This window comes from Spermophilus citellus, assembly GCF_964194105.1.
Source record: "Spermophilus citellus genome assembly, chromosome: 17".
Lineage (NCBI taxonomy): Eukaryota > Metazoa > Chordata > Mammalia > Rodentia > Sciuridae > Spermophilus > Spermophilus citellus.
In genome coordinates this window covers 16,227,967-16,244,868 of record NC_138199.1, presented here as the reverse complement: position 1 = coordinate 16,244,868, position 16,902 = coordinate 16,227,967, and positions in this window count along the sequence as shown.

The following is a 16,902-nucleotide window of genomic DNA, read 5'->3' as shown; positions in this document are numbered from 1 at the left end:
GAGGAGACCCCCTGAGCACTGCTGGGCGAGGGGCGCTCACCCACAGGACCCAGAGGGGACTGAGCCCTGGGCGGGGGGCGCGGGGGGGGGCGCTGGGCCTCAGGACACAGGGGAGCCTGGGGACCTGCGGGGGAGGGGCGGTCACCCGCAAGCCCCAGAGCTCACTGGTCCTTAGGGCTCCTGGGGGGCTCACCCAGGAGACCCGGGCGCACCGAGGACCCTCGGGCGAGGGGCGCTCACCCGCAGGCCCCCGGAGGACAGGGAAGCCTCCTGGGCCCCCACCCCCACCCCCGCAAGACAGGCGCTTGCCTGCCTGCAGGACCCTGAGGACACTGGGCGCCGATGGGCGAGGGGCGCTCACCCAAAGGCCGCAGTGCAGCAGCAATGCCAGTGTCCCAGGAGCCCTCCCCAAGCAGGATCTTGGGGACAGGGAACAGGGCTGGGACCCGCGGTGGGGACCTCGCACCCGCAGAACCCCCAAGAGCACACTGAGCACTGCAGGGCGAGGGGCGCTCACCAGCATGGCCCAGAGCACACTGGGGACCTGAGGCCGCCTGGGGGCGCTCCCCCACAGCCACCAGGCCTGGCCCTGCACTGCCTAAGGGAGGGGCGCTCACCCCCAGCCTCTAGGGAAGCCTGAGCCCCCTCGGGCCAGGGCTGCTCCCCGCCACGCCACCCACTCAGGGCTGCCTGAGCACTGCCGGGTGAGAGGCGCTCACCCACAGGACCCAGAGCAGCCTGAGCGCTGGGGGGCTGAGGGTGCTCCCCCGCAGGAACCCTGGACAATGAGCTCAGGTGGGAGAGGGGCGCTCGCCCACAGGGCTCAGAGTCCAGGTCACCTTTTGCAGAGGATCCCTGGGCCCCTTGTCCCCAGTTACCTGGGCCAGGGTGGGACAGTGGCGCCCTCTCACTGGTCTCAGCAGTGCCTCCAAGATGGAGGGGAGATGTCCTTTGCCAAATGTCCCACCATCCTGCCCAGGAGGAGGGCGCGGCTCCTGATCCAGAGGTCCCACAGGGTTCTTCCCTGGGGCCAAGATAGCACCTGGTGGCGCTTGCCTGCTGTCCGGGGCCCCAGTGGAGATGTGCTCACAGCCTGGGAAATTGGCCCTGCATCCACTGGTCCCCGGGACCTCCGCAATCCCGGGCGCGTGCCAGGCGTGCAGGGGAGCACAGCCCCAGGGGCAGAAAGGCCAAGAAATGGTGGGTCAGGCGGGATGGATCCCGGTCCTTGGGTGTGCCCTTGGAGTTGAGATGCCCTCACTGTGAGTATTCTTGGGCTCGCAGGTTTTGTGGACCAGCGTGCCTGAAGGGCCACAGCAAAGGCCAAAGGCCCAGCAGAGTGTGGGCCAAGAGCAAGTGTCCGCGGTGCCCTCCATGTTTCCCAGGTGGCCTTGACAGGGACGCTTCACCCCTCAGGCCAAAGAGGGTGTCCCAGCCTGGGAGGGAGTGACCCCAGCACCCACACAGTGCGCTCCCCAGGCACCATGGGGCATTGGAGTTCTGAGGAGCCTGGGCCCTGGCGGGCCAGGGGCGCTCACCACCTGGCCCAGGGCAGACAGAACACTGGGGAGGGAGGGGCACCACCCGCGCAGGCCCCAGAGGAGACCCCCTGAGCACTGCTGGGCGAGGGGCGCTCACCCACAGGACCCAGAGGGGACTGAGCCCTGGGCGGGGGGCGCGGGGGGGGGCGCTGGGCCTCAGGACACAGGGGAGCCTGGGGACCTGCGGGGGAGGGGCGGTCACCCGCAAGCCCCAGAGCTCACTGGTCCTTAGGGCTCCTGGGGGGCTCACCCAGGAGACCGGGGCGCACCGAGGACCCTCGGGCGAGGGGCGCTCACCCGCAGGCCCCCGGAGGACAGGGAAGCCTCCTGGGCCCCCACCCCCACCCCCGCAAGACAGGCGCTTGCCTGCCCGCAGGACCCTGAGGACACTGGGCGCCGATGGGCGAGGGGCGCTCACCCAAAGGCCGCAGTGCAGCAGCAATGCCAGTGTCCCAGGAGCCCTCCCCAAGCAGGATCTTGGGGACAGGGAACAGGGCTGGGACCCGCGGTGGGGACCTCGCACCCGCAGCACCCCCAAGAGCACACTGAGCACTGCAGGGCGAGGGGCGCACACCAGCATGGCCCAGAGCACACTGGGGACCTGAGGCCGCCTGGGGGCGCTCCCCCACAGCCACCAGGCCTGGCCCTGCACTGCCTAAGGGAGGGGCGCTCACCCCCAGCCTCTAGGGAAGCCTGAGCCCCCTCGGGCCAGGGCTGCTCCCCGCCACGCCACCCACTCAGGGCTGCCTGAGCACTGCCGGGTGAGGGGCGCTCACCCACAGGACCCAGAGCAGCCTGAGCGCTGGGGGGCTGAGGGTGCTCCCCCGCAGGAACCCTGGACAATGAGCTCAGGTGGGAGAGGGGCGCTCGCCCACAGGGCTCAGAGTCCAGGTCACCTTTTGCAGAGGATCCCTGGGCCCCTTGTCCCCAGTTACCTGGGCCAGGGTGGGACAGTGGCGCCCTCTCACTGGTCTCAGCAGTGCCTCCAAGATGGAGGGGAGATGTCCTTTGCCAAATGTCCCACCATCCTGCCCAGGAGGAGGGCGCGGCTCCTGATCCAGAGGTCCCACAGGGTTCTTCCCTGGGGCCAAGATAGCACCTGGTGGCGCTTGCCTGCTGTCCGGGGCCCCAGTGGAGATGTGCTCACAGCCTTGGAAATTGGCCCTGCATCCACTGGTCCCAGGGACCTCCGCAATCCCGGGCGCGTGCCAGGCGTGCAGGGGAGCACAGCCCCAGGGGCAGAAAGGCCAAGAAATGGTGGGTCAGGCGGGATGGATCCCGGTCCTTGGGTGTGCCCTTGGAGTTGAGATGCCCTCACGGTGAGTATTCTTGGGCTCGCAGGTTTTGTGGACCAGCGTGCCTGAAGGGCCACAGCAAAGGCCAAAGGCCCAGCAGAGTGTGGGCCAAGAGCAAGTGTCCGCGGTGCCCTCCATGTTTCCCAGGTGGCCTTGACAGGGACGCTTCACCCCTCAGGCCAAAGAGGGTGTCCCAGCCTGGGAGGGAGTGACCCCAGCACCCACACAGTGCGCTCCCCAGGCACCATGGGGCATTGGAGTTCTGAGGAGCCTGGGCCCTGGCGGGCCAGGGGCGCTCACCACCTGGCCCAGGGCAGACAGAACACTGGGGAGGGAGGGGCACCACCCCCGCAGGCCCCAGAGGAGACTCCCTGAGCACTGCTGGGCGAGGGGCGCTCACCCACAGGACCCAGAGGGGACTGAGCCCTGGGCGGGGGGCGCGGGGGGGGGCGCTGGGCCTCAGGACACAGGGGAGCCTGGGGACCTGCGGGGGAGGGGCGGTCACCCGCAAGCCCCAGAGCTCACTGGTCCTTAGGGCTCCTGGGGGGCTCACCCAGGAGACCCGGGCGCACCGAGGACCCTCGGGCGAGGGGCGCTCACCCGCAGGCCCCCGGAGGACAGGGAAGCCTCCTGGGCCCCCACCCCCACCCCCCAAGACAGGCGCTTGCCTGCCCGCAGGACCCTGAGGACACTGGGCGCCGATGGGCGAGGGGCGCTCACCCAAAGGCCGCAGTGCAGCAGCAATGCCAGTGTCCCAGGAGCCCTCCCCAAGCAGGATCTTGGGGACAGGGAACAGGGCTGGGACCCGCGGTGGGGACCTCGCACCCGCAGAACCCCCAAGAGCACACTGAGCACTGCAGGGCGAGGGGCGCTCACCAGCATGGCCCAGAGCACACTGGGGACCTGAGGCCGCCTGGGGGCGCTCCCCCACAGCCACCAGGCCTGGCCCTGCACTGCCTAAGGGAGGGGCGCTCACCCCCAGCCTCTAGGGAAGCCTGAGCCCCCTCGGCCCAGGGCTGCTCCCCGCCACGCCACCCACTCAGGGCTGCCTGAGCACTGCCGGGTGAGGGGCGCTCACCCACAGGACCCAGAGCAGCCTGAGCGCTGGGGGGCTGAGGGTGCTACCCCGCAGGAACCCTGGACAATGAGCTCAGGTGGGAGAGGGGCGCTCGCCCACAGGGCTCAGAGTCCAGGTCACCTTTTGCAGAGGATCCCTGGGCCCCTTGTCCCCAGTTACCTGGGCCAGGGTGGGACAGTGGCGCCCTCTCACTGGTCTCAGCAGTGCCTCCAAGATGGAGGGGAGATGTCCTTTGCCAAATGTCCCACCATCCTGCCCAGGAGGAGGGCGCGGCTCCTGATCCAGAGGTCCCACAGGGTTCTTCCCTGGGGCCAAGATAGCGCCTGGTGGCGCTTGCCTGCTGTCCGGGCCCCAGTGGAGATGTGCTCACAGCCTGGGAAATTGGCCCTGCATCCACTGGTCCCCGGGACCTCCGCAATCCCGGGCGCGTGCCAGGCGTGCAGGGGAGCACAGCCCCAGGGGCAGAAAGGCCAAGAAATGGTGGGTCAGGCGGGATGGATCCCGGTCCTTGGGTGTGCCCTTAGAGTTGAGATGCCCTCACGGTGAGTATTCTTGGGCTCGCAGGTTTTGTGGACCAGCGTGCCTGAAGGGCCACAGCAAAGGCCAAAGGCCCAGCAGAGTGTGGGCCAAGAGCAAGTGTCCGCGGTGCCCTCCATGTTTCCCAGGTGGCCTTGACAGGGACGCTTCACCCCTCAGGCCAAAGAGGGTGTCCCAGCCTGGGAGGGAGTGACCCCAGCACCCACACAGTGCGCTCCCCAGGCACCATGGGGCATTGGAGTTCTGAGGAGCCTGGGCCCTGGCGGGCCAGGGGCGCTCACCACCTGGCCCAGGGCAGACAGAACACTGGGGAGGGAGGGGCACCACCCGCGCAGGCCCCAGAGGAGACCCCCTGAGCACTGCTGGGCGAGGGGCGCTCACCCACAGGACCCAGAGGGGACTGAGCCCTGGGCGGGGGGCGCGGGGGGGGGGCGCTGGGCCTCAGGACACAGGGGAGCCTGGGGACCTGCGGGGGAGGGGCGGTCACCCGCAAGCCCCAGAGCTCACTGGTCCTTAGGGCTCCTGGGGGGCTCACCCAGGAGACCCGGGCGCACCGAGGACCCTCGGGCGAGGGGCGCTCACCCGCAGGCCCCCGGAGGACAGGGAAGCCTCCTGGGCCCCCACCCCCACCCCCGCAAGACAGGCGCTTGCCTGCCCGCAGGACCCTGAGGACACTGGGCGCCGATGGGCGAGGGGCGCTCACCCAAAGGCCGCAGTGCAGCAGCAATGCCAGTGTCCCAGGAGCCCTCCCCAAGCAGGATCTTGGGGACAGGGAACAGGGCTGGGACCCGCGGTGGGGACCTCGCACCCGCAGAACCCCCAAGAGCACACTGAGCACTGCAGGGCGAGGGGCGCTCACCAGCATGGCCCAGAGCACACTGGGGACCTGAGGCCGCCTGGGGGCGCTCCCCCACAGCCACCAGGCCTGGCCCTGCACTGCCTAAGGGAGGGGCGCTCACCCCCAGCCTCTAGGGAAGCCTGAGCCCCCTCGGCCCAGGGCTGCTCCCCGCCACGCCACCCACTCAGGGCTGCCTGAGCACTGCCGGGTGAGGGGCGCTCACCCACAGGACCAGAGCAGCCTGAGCGCTGGGGGGCTGAGGGTGCTCCCCCGCAGGAACCCTGGACAATGAGCTCAGGTGGGAGAGGGGCGCTCGCCCACAGGGCTCAGAGTCCAGGTCACCTTTTGCAGAGGATCCCTGGGCCCCTTGTCCCCAGTTACCTGGGCCAGGGTGGGACAGTGGCGCCCTCTCACTGGTCTCAGCAGTGCCTCCAAGATGGAGGGGAGATGTCCTTTGCCAAATGTCCCACCATCCTCCCCAGGAGGAGGGCGCGGCTCCTGATCCAGAGGTCCCACAGGGTTCTTCCCTGGGGCCAAGATAGCGCCTGGTGGCGCTTGCCTGCTGTCCGGGCCCCAGTGGAGATGTGCTCACAGCCTGGGAAATTGGCCCTGCATCCACTGGTCCCCGGGACCTCCGCAATCCCGGGCGCGTGCCAGGCGTGCAGGGGAGCACAGCCCCAGGGGCAGAAAGGCCAAGAAATGGTGGGTCAGGCGGGATGGATCCCGGTCCTTGGGTGTGCCCTTGGAGTTGAGATGCCCTCACGGTGAGTATTCTTGGGCTCGCAGGTTTTGTGGACCAGCGTGCCTGAAGGGCCACAGCAAAGGCCAAAGGCCCAGCAGAGTGTGGGCCAAGAGCAAGTGTCCGCGGTGCCCTCCATGTTTCCCAGGTGGCCTTGACAGGGACGCTTCACCCCTCAGGCCAAAGAGGGTGTCCCAGCCTGGGAGGGAGTGACCCCAGCACCCACACAGTGCGCTCCCCAGGCACCATGGGGCATTGGAGTTCTGAGGAGCCTGGGCCCTGGCGGGCCAGGGGCGCTCACCACCTGGCCCAGGGCAGACAGAACACTGGGGAGGGAGGGGCACCACCCGCGCAGGCCCCAGAGGAGACCCCCTGAGCACTGCTGGGCGAGGGGCGCTCACCCACAGGACCCAGAGGGGACTGAGCCCTGGGCGGGGGGCGCGGGGGGGGGGCGCTGGGCCTCAGGACACAGGGGAGCCTGGGGACCTGCGGGGGAGGGGCGGTCACCCGCAAGCCCCAGAGCTCACTGGTCCTTAGGGCTCCTGGGGGGCTCACCCAGGAGACCCGGGCGCACCGAGGACCCTCGGGCGAGGGGCGCTCACCCGCAGGCCCCCGGAGGACAGGGAAGCCTCCTGGGCCCCCACCCCCACCCCCGCAAGACAGGCGCTTGCCTGCCCGCAGGACCCTGAGGACACTGGGCGCCGATGGGCGAGGGGCGCTCACCCAAAGGCCGCAGTGCAGCAGCAATGCCAGTGTCCCAGGAGCCCTCCCCAAGCAGGATCTTGGGGACAGGGAACAGGGCTGGGACCCGCGGTGGGGACCTCGCACCCGCAGCACCCCCAAGAGCACACTGAGCACTGCAGGGCGAGGGGCGCACACCAGCATGGCCCAGAGCACACTGGGGACCTGAGGCCGCCTGGGGGCGCTCCCCCACAGCCACCAGGCCTGGCCCTGCACTGCCTAAGGGAGGGGCGCTCACCCCCAGCCTCTAGGGAAGCCTGAGCCCCCTCGGGCCAGGGCTGCTCCCCGCCACGCCACCCACTCAGGGCTGCCTGAGCACTGCCGGGTGAGGGGCGCTCACCCACAGGACCCAGAGCAGCCTGAGCGCTGGGGGGCTGAGGGTGCTCCCCCGCAGGAACCCTGGACAATGAGCTCAGGTGGGAGAGGGGCGCTCGCCCACAGGGCTCAGAGTCCCGGTCACCTTTTGCAGAGGATCCCTGGGCCCCTTGTCCCCAGTTACCTGGGCCAGGGTGGGACAGTGGCGCCCTCTCACTGGTCTCAGCAGTGCCTCCAAGATGGAGGGGAGATGTCCTTTGCCAAATGTCCCACCATCCTGCCCAGGAGGAGGGCGCGGCTCCTGATCCAGAGGTCCCACAGGGTTCTTCCCTGGGGCCAAGATAGCACCTGGTGGCGCTTGCCTGCTGTCCGGGGCCCCAGTGGAGATGTGCTCACAGCCTGGGAAATTGGCCCTGCATCCACTGGTCCCCGGGACCTCCGCAATCCCGGGCGCGTGCCAGGCGTGCAGGGGAGCACAGCCCCAGGGGCAGAAAGGCCAAGAAATGGTGGGTCAGGCGGGATGGATCCCGGTCCTTGGGTGTGCCCTTGGAGTTGAGATGCCCTCACGGTGAGTATTCTTGGGCTCGCAGGTTTTGTGGACCAGCGTGCCTGAAGGGCCACAGCAAAGGCCAAAGGCCCAGCAGAGTGTGGGCCAAGAGCAAGTGTCCGCGGTGCCCTCCATGTTTCCCAGGTGGCCTTGACAGGGACGCTTCACCCCTCAGGCCAAAGAGGGTGTCCCAGCCTGGGAGGGAGTGACCCCAGCACCCACACAGTGCGCTCCCCAGGCACCATGGGGCATTGGAGTTCTGAGGAGCCTGGGCCCTGGCGGGCCAGGGGCGCTCACCACCTGGCCCAGGGCAGACAGAACACTGGGGAGGGAGGGGCACCACCCGCGCAGGCCCCAGAGGAGACCCCCTGAGCACTGCTGGGCGAGGGGCGCTCACCCACAGGACCCAGAGGGGACTGAGCCCTGGGCGGGGGGCGCGGGGGGGGGGCGCTGGGCCTCAGGACACAGGGGAGCCTGGGGACCTGCGGGGGAGGGGCGGTCACCCGCAAGCCCCAGAGCTCACTGGTCCTTAGGGCTCCTGGGGGGCTCACCCAGGAGACCCGGGCGCACCGAGGACCCTCGGGCGAGGGGCGCTCACCCGCAGGCCCCCGGAGGACAGGGAAGCCTCCTGGGCCCCCACCCCCACCCCCGCAAGACAGGCGCTTGCCTGCCCGCAGGACCCTGAGGACACTGGGCGCCGATGGGCGAGGGGCGCTCACCCAAAGGCCGCAGTGCAGCAGCAATGCCAGTGTCCCAGGAGCCCTCCCCAAGCAGGATCTTGGGGACAGGGAACAGGGCTGGGACCCGCGGTGGGGACCTCGCACCCGCAGCACCCCCGAGAGCACACTGAGCACTGCAGGGCGAGGGGCGCACACCAGCATGGCCCAGAGCACACTGGGGACCTGAGGCCGCCTGGGGGCGCTCCCCCACAGCCACCAGGCCTGGCCCTGCACTGCCTAAGGGAGGGGCGCTCACCCCCAGCCTCTAGGGAAGCCTGAGCCCCCTCGGGCCAGGGCTGCTCCCCGCCACGCCACCCACTCAGGGCTGCCTGAGCACTGCCGGGTGAGGGGCGCTCACCCACAGGACCCAGAGCAGCCTGAGCGCTGGGGGGCTGAGGGTGCTCCCCCGCAGGAACCCTGGACAATGAGCTCAGGTGGGAGAGGGGCGCTCGCCCACAGGGCTCAGAGTCCAGGTCACCTTTTGCAGAGGATCCCTGGGCCCCTTGTCCCCAGTTACCTGGGCCAGGGTGGGACAGTGGCGCCCTCTCACTGGTCTCAGCAGTGCCTCCAAGATGGAGGGGAGATGTCCTTTGCCAAATGTCCCACCATCCTGCCCAGGAGGAGGGCGCGGCTCCTGATCCAGAGGTCCCACAGGGTTCTTCCCTGGGGCCAAGATAGCACCTGGTGGCGCTTGCCTGCTGTCCGGGGCCCCAGTGGAGATGTGCTCACAGCCTGGGAAATTGGCCCTGCATCCACTGGTCCCAGGGACCTCCGCAATCCCGGGCGCGTGCCAGGCGTGCAGGGGAGCACAGCCCCAGGGGCAGAAAGGCCAAGAAATGGTGGGTCAGGCGGGATGGATCCCGGTCCTTGGGTGTGCCCTTGGAGTTGAGATGCCCTCACGGTGAGTATTCTTGGGCTCGCAGGTTTTGTGGACCAGCGTGCCTGAAGGGCCACAGCAAAGGCCAAAGGCCCAGCAGAGTGTGGGCCAAGAGCAAGTGTCCGCGGTGCCCTCCATGTTTCCCAGGTGGCCTTGACAGGGACGCTTCACCCCTCAGGCCAAAGAGGGTGTCCCAGCCTGGGAGGGAGTGACCCCAGCACCCACACAGTGCGCTCCCCAGGCACCATGGGGCATTGGAGTTCTGAGGAGCCTGGGCCCTGGCGGGCCAGGGGCGCTCACCACCTGGCCCAGGGCAGACAGAACACTGGGGAGGGAGGGGCACCACCCCCGCAGGCCCCAGAGGAGACTCCCTGAGCACTGCTGGGCGAGGGGCGCTCACCCACAGGACCCAGAGGGGACTGAGCCCTGGGCGGGGGGCGCGGGGGGGGGCGCTGGGCCTCAGGACACAGGGGAGCCTGGGGACCTGCGGGGGAGGGGCGGTCACCCGCAAGCCCCAGAGCTCACTGGTCCTTAGGGCTCCTGGGGGGCTCACCCAGGAGACCCGGGCGCACCGAGGACCCTCGGGCGAGGGGCGCTCACCCGCAGGCCCCCGGAGGACAGGGAAGCCTCCTGGGCCCCCACCCCCACCCCCCAAGACAGGCGCTTGCCTGCCCGCAGGACCCTGAGGACACTGGGCGCCGATGGGCGAGGGGCGCTCACCCAAAGGCCGCAGTGCAGCAGCAATGCCAGTGTCCCAGGAGCCCTCCCCAAGCAGGATCTTGGGGACAGGGAACAGGGCTGGGACCCGCGGTGGGGACCTCGCACCCGCAGAACCCCCAAGAGCACACTGAGCACTGCAGGGCGAGGGGCGCTCACCAGCATGGCCCAGAGCACACTGGGGACCTGAGGCCGCCTGGGGGCGCTCCCCCACAGCCACCAGGCCTGGCCCTGCACTGCCTAAGGGAGGGGCGCTCACCCCCAGCCTCTAGGGAAGCCTGAGCCCCCTCGGGCCAGGGCTGCTCCCCGCCACGCCACCCACTCAGGGCTGCCTGAGCACTGCCGGGTGAGGGGCGCTCACCCACAGGACCCAGAGCAGCCTGAGCGCTGGGGGGCTGAGGGTGCTCCCCCGCAGGAACCCTGGACAATGAGCTCAGGTGGGAGAGGGGCGCTCGCCCACAGGGCTCAGAGTCCAGGTCACCTTTTGCAGAGGATCCCTGGGCCCCTTGTCCCCAGTTACCTGGGCCAGGGTGGGACAGTGGCGCCCTCTCACTGGTCTCAGCAGTGCCTCCAAGATGGAGGGGAGATGTCCTTTGCCAAATGTCCCACCATCCTGCCCAGGAGGAGGGCGCGGCTCCTGATCCAGAGGTCCCACAGGGTTCTTCCCTGGGGCCAAGATAGCGCCTGGTGGCGCTTGCCTGCTGTCCGGGCCCCAGTGGAGATGTGCTCACAGCCTGGGAAATTGGCCCTGCATCCACTGGTCCCCGGGACCTCCGCAATCCCGGGCGCGTGCCAGGCGTGCAGGGGAGCACAGCCCCAGGGGCAGAAAGGCCAAGAAATGGTGGGTCAGGCGGGATGGATCCCGGTCCTTGGGTGTGCCCTTGGAGTTGAGATGCCCTCACGGTGAGTATTCTTGGGCTCGCAGGTTTTGTGGACCAGCGTGCCTGAAGGGCCACAGCAAAGGCCAAAGGCCCAGCAGAGTGTGGGCCAAGAGCAAGTGTCCGCGGTGCCCTCCATGTTTCCCAGGTGGCCTTGACAGGGACGCTTCACCCCTCAGGCCAAAGAGGGTGTCCCAGCCTGGGAGGGAGTGACCCCAGCACCCACACAGTGCGCTCCCCAGGCACCATGGGGCATTGGAGTTCTGAGGAGCCTGGGCCCTGGCGGGCCAGGGGCGCTCACCACCTGGCCCAGGGCAGACAGAACACTGGGGAGGGAGGGGCACCACCCGCGCAGGCCCCAGAGGAGACCCCCTGAGCACTGCTGGGCGAGGGGCGCTCACCCACAGGACCCAGAGGGGACTGAGCCCTGGGCGGGGGGCGCGGGGGGGGGGCGCTGGGCCTCAGGACACAGGGGAGCCTGGGGACCTGCGGGGGAGGGGCGGTCACCCGCAAGCCCCAGAGCTCACTGGTCCTTAGGGCTCCTGGGGGGCTCACCCAGGAGACCCGGGCGCACCGAGGACCCTCGGGCGAGGGGCGCTCACCCGCAGGCCCCCGGAGGACAGGGAAGCCTCCTGGGCCCCCACCCCCACCCCCGCAAGACAGGCGCTTGCCTGCCCGCAGGACCCTGAGGACACTGGGCGCCGATGGGCGAGGGGCGCTCACCCAAAGGCCGCAGTGCAGCAGCAATGCCAGTGTCCCAGGAGCCCTCCCCAAGCAGGATCTTGGGGACAGGGAACAGGGCTGGGACCCGCGGTGGGGACCTCGCACCCGCAGAACCCCCAAGAGCACACTGAGCACTGCAGGGCGAGGGGCGCTCACCAGCATGGCCCAGAGCACACTGGGGACCTGAGGCCGCCTGGGGGCGCTCCCCCACAGCCACCAGGCCTGGCCCTGCACTGCCTAAGGGAGGGGCGCTCACCCCCAGCCTCTAGGGAAGCCTGAGCCCCCTCGGCCCAGGGCTGCTCCCCGCCACGCCACCCACTCAGGGCTGCCTGAGCACTGCCGGGTGAGGGGCGCTCACCCACAGGACCAGAGCAGCCTGAGCGCTGGGGGGCTGAGGGTGCTCCCCCGCAGGAACCCTGGACAATGAGCTCAGGTGGGAGAGGGGCGCTCGCCCACAGGGCTCAGAGTCCAGGTCACCTTTTGCAGAGGATCCCTGGGCCCCTTATCCCCAGTTACCTGGGCCAGGGTGGGACAGTGGCGCCCTCTCACTGGTCTCAGCAGTGCCTCCAAGATGGAGGGGAGATGTCCTTTGCCAAATGTCCCACCATCCTCCCCAGGAGGAGGGCGCGGCTCCTGATCCAGAGGTCCCACAGGGTTCTTCCCTGGGGCCAAGATAGCGCCTGGTGGCGCTTGCCTGCTGTCCGGGCCCCAGTGGAGATGTGCTCACAGCCTGGGAAATTGGCCCTGCATCCACTGGTCCCCGGGACCTCCGCAATCCCGGGCGCGTGCCAGGCGTGCAGGGGAGCACAGCCCCAGGGGCAGAAAGGCCAAGAAATGGTGGGTCAGGCGGGATGGATCCCGGTCCTTGGGTGTGCCCTTGGAGTTGAGATGCCCTCACGGTGAGTATTCTTGGGCTCGCAGGTTTTGTGGACCAGCGTGCCTGAAGGGCCACAGCAAAGGCCAAAGGCCCAGCAGAGTGTGGGCCAAGAGCAAGTGTCCGCGGTGCCCTCCATGTTTCCCAGGTGGCCTTGACAGGGACGCTTCACCCCTCAGGCCAAAGAGGGTGTCCCAGCCTGGGAGGGAGTGACCCCAGCACCCACACAGTGCGCTCCCCAGGCACCATGGGGCATTGGAGTTCTGAGGAGCCTGGGCCCTGGCCGGCCAGGGGCGCTCACCACCTGGCCCAGGGCAGACAGAACACTGGGGAGGGAGGGGCACCACCCGCGCAGGCCCCAGAGGAGACCCCCTGAGCACTGCTGGGCGAGGGGCGCTCACCCACAGGACCCAGAGGGGACTGAGCCCTGGGCGGGGGGCGCGGGGGGGGGGCGCTGGGCCTCAGGACACAGGGGAGCCTGGGGACCTGCGGGGGAGGGGCAGTCACCCGCAAGCCCCAGAGCTCACTGGTCCTTAGGGCTCCTGGGGGGCTCACCCAGGAGACCCGGGCGCACCGAGGACCCTCGGGCGAGGGGCGCTCACCCGCAGGCCCCCGGAGGACAGGGAAGCCTCCTGGGCCCCCACCCCCACCCCCGCAAGACAGGCGCTTGCCTGCCCGCAGGACCCTGAGGACACTGGGCGCCGATGGGCGAGGGGCGCTCACCCAAAGGCCGCAGTGCAGCAGCAATGCCAGTGTCACAGGAGCCCTCCCCAAGCAGGATCTTGGGGACAGGGAACAGGGCTGGGACCCGCGGTGGGGACCTCGCACCCGCAGCACCCCCAAGAGCACACTGAGCACTGCAGGGCGAGGGGCGCACACCAGCATGGCCCAGAGCACACTGGGGACCTGAGGCCGCCTGGGGGCGCTCCCCCACAGCCACCAGGCCTGGCCCTGCACTGCCTAAGGGAGGGGCGCTCACCCCCAGCCTCTAGGGAAGCCTGAGCCCCCTCGGGCCAGGGCTGCTCCCCGCCACGCCACCCACTCAGGGCTGCCTGAGCACTGCCGGGTGAGGGGCGCTCACCCACAGGACCCAGAGCAGCCTGAGCGCTGGGGGGCTGAGGGTGCTCCCCCGCAGGAACCCTGGACAATGAGCTCAGGTGGGAGAGGGGCGCTCGCCCACAGGGCTCAGAGTCCAGGTCACCTTTTGCAGAGGATCCCTGGGCCCCTTGTCCCCAGTTACCTGGGCCAGGGTGGGACAGTGGCGCCCTCTCACTGGTCTCAGCAGTGCCTCCAAGATGGAGGGGAGATGTCCTTTGCCAAATGTCCCACCATCCTGCCCAGGAGGAGGGCGCGGCTCCTGATCCAGAGGTCCCACAGGGTTCTTCCCTGGGGCCAAGATAGCACCTGGTGGCGCTTGCCTGCTGTCCGGGGCCCCAGTGGAGATGTGCTCACAGCCTGGGAAATTGGCCCTGCATCCACTGGTCCCAGGGACCTCCGCAATCCCGGGCGCGTGCCAGGCGTGCAGGGGAGCACAGCCCCAGGGGCAGAAAGGCCAAGAAATGGTGGGTCAGGCGGGATGGATCCCGGTCCTTGGGTGTGCCCTTGGAGTTGAGATGCCCTCACGGTGAGTATTCTTGGGCTCGCAGGTTTTGTGGACCAGCGTGCCTGAAGGGCCACAGCAAAGGCCAAAGGCCCAGCAGAGTGTGGGCCAAGAGCAAGTGTCCGCGGTGCCCTCCATGTTTCCCAGGTGGCCTTGACAGGGACGCTTCACCCCTCAGGCCAAAGAGGGTGTCCCAGCCTGGGAGGGAGTGACCCCAGCACCCACACAGTGCGCTCCCCAGGCACCATGGGGCATTGGAGTTCTGAGGAGCCTGGGCCCTGGCGGGCCAGGGGCGCTCACCACCTGGCCCAGGGCAGACAGAACACTGGGGAGGGAGGGGCACCACCCGCGCAGGCCCCAGAGGAGACCCCCTGAGCACTGCTGGGCGAGGGGCGCTCACCCACAGGACCCAGAGGGGACTGAGCCCTGGGCGGGGGGCGCGGGGGGGGGGGGCGCTGGGCCTCAGGACACAGGGGAGCCTGGGGACCTGCGGGGGAGGGGCGGTCACCCGCAAGCCCCAGAGCTCACTGGTCCTTAGGGCTCCTGGGGGGCTCACCCAGGAGACCCGGGCGCACCGAGGACCCTCGGGCGAGGGGCGCTCACCCGCAGGCCCCCGGAGGACAGGGAAGCCTCCTGGGTCCCCACCCCCACCCCCCAAGACAGGCGCTTGCCTGCCCGCAGGACCCTGAGGACACTGGGCGCCGTTGGGCGAGGGGCGCTCACCCAAAGGCCGCAGTGCAGCAGCAATGCCAGTGTCCCAGGAGCCCTCCCCAAGCAGGATCTTGGGGACAGGGAACAGGGCTGGGACCCGCGGTGGGGACCTCGCACCCGCAGCACCCCCAAGAGCACACTGAGCACTGCAGGGCGAGGGGCGCACACCAGCATGGCCCAGAGCACACTGGGGACCTGAGGCCGCCTGGGGGCGCTCCCCCACAGCCACCAGGCCTGGCCCTGCACTGCCTAAGGGAGGGGCGCTCACCCCCAGCCTCTAGGGAAGCCTGAGCCCTCTTGGCCCAGGGCTGCTCCCCGACCCGCCACCCACTCAGGGCTGCCTGAGCATTGCCAGGAGAGGGGCGCTCACCCACAGGACCCAGAGCAGCCTGAGTGCTGGGGGGCTGAGGGTGCTCCCCCGCAGGAACCCTGGACAATGAGCTCAGGTGGGAGAGGGGCGCTCGCCCACAGGGCTCAGAGTCCAGGTCACCTTTTGCAGAGGATCCCTCGGCCCTGTGTCCCCATTTACCTGGGTCAGGGTGGGACAGTGGCGCCCTCTCACTGGTCTCAGCAGTGCCTCCAAGATGGAGGGGAGATGTCCTTTGCCAAATGTCCCACCATCCTGCCCAGGAGGAGGGCGCGGCTCCTGATCCAGAGGTCCCACAGGGTTCTTCCCTGGGGCCAAAATAGCACCTGGTGGCGCTTGCCTGCTGTCCGGGGCCCCAGTGGAGATGTGCTCACAGCCTGGGAAATTGGCCCTGCATCCACTGGTCCCAGGGACCTCCGCAATCCCGGGCACGTGCCAGGCGTGCACGGGAGCACAGCCCCAGGGGCAGAAAGGCCAAGAATTGGTGAGTCAGGCGGGATGGATCCCGGTCCTTGGGTGTGCCCTTGGAGTTGAGATGCCCTCACGGTGAGTATTCTTGGGCTCGCAGGTTTTGTGGACCAGCGTGCCTGAAGGGCCACAGCAAAGGCCAAAGGCCCAGCAGAGTGTGGGTCAAGAGCAAGTGTCCGCGGTGCCCTCCAAGTTTCCCAGGTGGCCTTGACAGGGACGCTTCACCCCTCAGGCCAAAGAGGGTGTCCCAGCCTGGGAGGGAGTGACGCCTGCACCCACACAGTGCGCTCCCCAGGCACCAGGGGGCATTGGAGTTCAGAGGAGCCTGGGCCCTGGCGGGCCAGGGGCGCTCACCACCTGGCCCATGGCAGACAGAGCACTGGGGAGGGAGGGGCACCACCCGCGCAGGCCCCAGAGGAGACTCCCTGGGCACTGCTGGGCGAGGGGCGACACCCACAGGACCCAGAGGGGACTGAGCCCTGGGCGGACGGGCGCTGGCCTCAGGACACAGGGGAGCCTGGGGACCTGCAGGGGAGGGGCGGTCACCCGCAAGCCCCAGAGCTCACTGGTCCTTAGGGCTCCTGGGGGGCTCACCCAGGAGACCCGGGCGCACCGAGGACCCTCGGGCGAGGGGCGCTCACCCGCAGGCCCCCGGAGGACAGGGAAGCCTCCTGGGTCCCCACCCCCACCCCCCAAGACAGGCGCTTGCCTGCCCGCAGGACCCTGAGGACACTGGGCGCCGATGGGCGAGGGGCGCTCACCCAAAGGCCGCAGTGCAGCAGCAATGCCAGTGTCCCAGGAGCCCTCCCCAAGCAGGATCTTGGGGACAGGGAACAGGGCTGGGACCCGCGGTGGGGACCTCGCACCCGCAGCACCCCCAAGAGCACACTGAGCACTGCAGGGCGAGGGGCGCACACCAGCATGGCCCAGAGCACACTGGGGACCTGAGGCCGCCTGGGGGCGCTCCCCCACAGCCACCAGGCCTGGCCCTGCACTGCCTAAGGGAGGGGCGCTCACCCCCAGCCTCTAGGGAAGCCTGAGCCCTCTTGGCCCAGGGCTGCTCCCCGACCCGCCACCCACTCAGGGCTGCCTGAGCATTGCCAGGAGAGGGGCGCTCACCCACAGGACCCAGAGCAGCCTGAGTGCTGGGGGGCTGAGGGTGCTCCCCCGCAGGAACCCTGGACAATGAGCTCAGGTGGGAGAGGGGCGCTCGCCCACAGGGCTCAGAGTCCAGGTCACCTTTTGCAGAGGATCCCTCGGCCCTGTGTCCCCATTTACCTGGGTCAGGGTGGGACAGTGGCGCCCTCTCACTGGTCTCAGCAGTGCCTCCAAGATGG